Source organism: Tupaia chinensis, unplaced genomic scaffold, assembly GCF_000334495.1.
Source record: "Tupaia chinensis unplaced genomic scaffold, TupChi_1.0 Scaffold000606_1, whole genome shotgun sequence".
In the NCBI taxonomy this organism is placed as follows: domain Eukaryota; kingdom Metazoa; phylum Chordata; class Mammalia; order Scandentia; family Tupaiidae; genus Tupaia; species Tupaia belangeri.
In genome coordinates this window covers 1,712,109-1,716,544 of record NW_006160124.1, presented here as the reverse complement: position 1 = coordinate 1,716,544, position 4,436 = coordinate 1,712,109, and the positions used below count along the sequence as shown (strand labels likewise).

Here is a 4,436-nt window from a genome sequence, read left to right as displayed (position 1 = left end):
GTATCAAAGATATGACCTTGTCTTTGAGAAAGCTGTAATGTCACTATTTTTTTACTAAAAGGAGCAGATATTCTTAAAGTAGGCTCTTCTAAATTTTAAAATGTCTTCACTAATCAAATATATATATATATATATTGGGAGGGAGCCAGCAGATTGCATAGTGGTTAAAGCACTGGACTCCTACATGGCCAACCAAGGTTCACAGCCCAGATCTGGCAGCTTGAAAGTCCTATTGGGCGCATGTGTGTTCGTATCCAAAATCCCAGGGAGAGAATGGGGGAGAAGAGATTGCAGCATAGCCATCACCCCTGGGGGATGATTTCTCACTTTCTCTCTCACTGTCCCTCCCTGGCAAGAGCATGAGCCCTACAGCAAAAACCTAATAAATAAATAAATACATAGGCAAAAAAAAAAAATAGAACTTTATAGTAACTTACTTTTTTAACTATAAAAATGTTTTTAATGGTATTGACAGCATCTTCAGCCAGCAGGTAGCATAGTGGTTAAGGTGCTGGACTTCCACATGGTTGAGAGTGTTTCTAGTCCTGGATCTGGCAGCTTGAAATTCACACTGGATGTGTGGGCGTGTGTACTCAAGATCCTGGGATGAGAATAGAGCCAAAGAGATTGTGGTGTTATCATCCCCTCTGAGGGTGGGGGTATGTGTGATTTCTTACCTTTTCTCTCTCTGCCTCTCTCTGTGTCTCTGGCAAGTGTACCTGCCTCATATTTAAAAAAAAATTCTTTCAAAAAGTGGAAGATATTGTAGCATCATTATGTCACAATGCTTATGATGGAAGCAGCAGCATTGGTAGAAGAAACATTAGTTTTTAAATTGCCACATGAGTAGGCATTGTCTGTACCAAGGCAGTGGTAGCTTGGGTGGCAACACCATTGATGACTACAGGTAGAGTGAGGTGCTACTAATAAGTGTATTCTCAGGAGCATCGTGGCCCTTACCTGAGGCTTTGACATGCTGCTGGGCTTGAGCACAGACAGCTTTGTCTTAAATATCAGGAGATCCGGCCACAGCAATAAAAGAACAGTTACCTTGATGGTTGTGGGATGAGAAATGATGGCATTGTCCTTGATGGTCAATGGCAGAAGGACTTCCATGTTTTACAAGGAGTAAATAATATAGTTGTCTAGAAGGTGGCCCAGAATTGCTATAGGAGACTGTTATAAATACCTTATGTAGAGGCGCGAGCAGCATGAGGCGAGGGTTGTGCACGTCGACTTCTAGTTCTCAACATGAAGACAGCTCGACTGCCAAGATGGTCAATGTACCTTAAAATCGAAGGCCTTTCTGTAAGAAATGTGGCAAGCATCAGCCTTACAAAATGACCCAGTATAAGAAGGGCAAGGATTCCCTGTATGATCAAGGGAAGTGGCACTACAACCGGAAGCAGAGTGGCTATGGTGGGCAGACAAAGCCAATTTTCCAGAAGAAGGCTAAAACCACAAAGAAGATTGTCCTAAGGTTTGAGTGTGTTGAACTGAACTGCAGATCCAAGAGGATGCTGGCCATTAAAAGATGCGAACATTTTGAACTGGGTGGAGATAAGAAAAGAAAGGTCCAGGTGATCCAGTTCTGAACTTTGAGATTGCTTTGTTCTTTTAATTTTGAGCAGAAAATGTTGAAGATACAGCAAATTTACCTGTAGAAAAATAAATGGTGATATTCTTAAAATAAATAATAAATACCTTATATAATTTTAGAGAGATATTTCTTTATGAACCAATGGGGTACTTCTGAATGATTCAAACAATATTTGAAAAGAAACTGAGAAAAATGGATTATTATCTGTTGATGATAACATGAATTGTATCCCCAACTGGACTGGTGAGAAATATATTTGTGTTGGAACATTCATTTTACAAGTTGAGTGATGTATGTGATTGAATATATAAAATAAAATAAAATAAAATATACTAAAATAATAATAATAAATAAAGAGAGAGAGAAAGAGAGATATCTAAAGTTCCTACCAAACAGCTAATATTTAGAACCTATTCCAACCAGAGGTACTTGAGTTCTGATATTTGCATTGATTTCAACATTTTGAATGATTTTATTCTTATATTGTGAGGAAACTCTCTACCAATAAATAACAAAATTAAATCTTCATATAGTTGTAAATGTGTAGGGTCTTCATAGAGAATATTGGCTTTCAATTTTTTTAATTAAATTGAAATATCATCTGGAACCCTAACTTAGAACAGAGCTGGGGGCTAACAGGTAGCATAGAGGTTAACTTGACTGGATTCCAAATGGATGACAGTAATTTGGGTCCTGGGCCTGGCAGCTTGAAAATCATGCTGGGCACATGCCTGCATGCCCAGAATCCTGAGAGAGAATAGAGTAGAAGGGATTGATAGCATGGCCACCCCTCCTAGGGGGTGATTTCTCACTTTCCCTTTCTCTCTGTCTCTGGCTCTGTCCCTTTCCAGTGAGTGCATAGTCCAGTAGCAAAACAGACAAACAAACAAGAACACCTAAAAAGTAAAAAAAGAAGAGAGCTAAATGCAGAGCTACTCTGGATGAAGCATGTTTAGACACTTAGAAAAAGACATCGCTCTCTTCCACACACACACTCCTCTCCAGTGCTCTCTCTCTCTTCCCTCCTTCCTTTTGTTTTCCTCTCCTTTTATTTCTCTCATTCCTTTTCTGAATTTTTTTCTAGGACATTCTCAGGAGCCTTTCTGAAAATGTTAAAGGCAATAATATAATGGATTAGAACGGAGCTTCAAATATATAAAATATTATTTGGTAGAAGACATATTTGCTCTGCCTTGATCCCAAAGCACAGGACACATTCAAAATGAATGAAGTAAATTTCAACTTAATACAGAGAAAAACTTTATAATTTACATGACTTTCCAGAAATGGAATAGGTAACTGTATAAGATTCATTTCTTAATGACTGAACATGTTCAGAAACCAATCACTAATAATATTCAAGATTATACCAATATCAGTGGAGAAGTTGTTTTCAGATTCCGTCATTCTCTGAAATCCTACATCATCTCCAGAGTAAACCTGTGATAACTTCCTGCCATGAGCATGAGGTAAACTGAAAATAATCTACAATCACTGGCAAATATCTTACGCATATTAATTTCTGATGGCACGATAAACTCCGTATTATCTTTTCCTTCGTTCATTACATGAAGATCTTTATTTCCTTGAAATTTAACATCTTTCACAACAATGATTCTTGTTTTATAGATGCTTCAGAAAAAAATAAACTGCAGGTTGGACTAAAATGTAAGTGTATTCCCCACACACATGGTACTGCATAGATATATGTTTATTTGTAGCAAGATCTTCCAATGAAAGGAAAAAAAGAATATTTGTGAGCAATATGAGATAAGCTAAGAAGCACTGAAACAGTGAAAGATAAAATCAATTTAACTGATAAAACAATTCAGGATCCACTTTACTTTAATGCTGAAAGTAATAAATACAGAGTTGCCAGGTAACAAAAACATACCTGCCCTTCTTGCTTATGGAAGATTAGGATATTTTTTCACCTGTGATTATACTGAATGTCTTTGCTTCAGTGAATATGAAAACTCCAGCTCCTTCTACATCAGCCTGTACTATAACATCTATTTCGTTGTGCCTTCTTTACATAAAATATATAATTTACTTTATATAGGAGATAAAAGGAAATATTTTAATAAGGTAGGACATTTATCAGAGAAATATAATAAACTAATTTCTTGTGACCTATGCTCTCTCTGGAGAGAGAGAGGCAGAAAAAGAGAGAGAGAAAGTGAGAAATCATTCCCTGGAGAGGTGGCCATGATGCAATTCTTTCTCTTCCATTCTCTTCTCAGGACTTTGGGCATGCACACACACATGCCTCACATAAGTTCCAAGCCACCAGGTCAGGGACTTAAACCACAGTCGGCCATGTGGGAGTCTAGCACCTTTACCACTACACCACCTGTTGGCCCCACAAACTGAGATTTGAGCATTGAGTTTTTATTTCTTGCCCTTAACTTTATTTGATCAAAATAAAACTTAATAGCTGTTAATGTTTTGCTTTATATAACATTAATTATTTCCTGTCTCTGTCATCTATTTCTATAGAATTGAGATTGTCATGAAGAGAGAATAAGGCTAACAAAGTAGAAAAGCAGTTATTAAAACAGCTCTAAAAAATGTGATCAGTGGTACAGTGATGAAATATGATGCTCTATGAGGCTGACTCACATGCGAAGGATCAAGGTTCTTGACAAGAGGCTAAACATTGTATTTCAGGCACATGCATGAAATGATCCAGGCCTGACTGGAAGTGGGGGTGGATCCTGAAATCAGTACCCTGTTGGATGTGTGTTCTCTCTGTCTCACTGTCTCCAACTCTCTTTCTGGTTCTCTGATTCATGGAGGAGGTAAGTAAAGTTTTTTTTAAAAGAATACAAACTAA

At 37.5% G+C, this 4,436-nt stretch overlaps 1 pseudogene; it reads left to right on the top strand.

The window, feature by feature from the left end:
- Positions 1–1,274: 1,274 nt before the first annotated feature.
- Positions 1,275–1,595, top strand: LOC106736013 (60S ribosomal protein L36a-like; annotated as a pseudogene).
- The last annotated feature ends 2,841 nt before the right edge of the window (positions 1,596–4,436 follow it).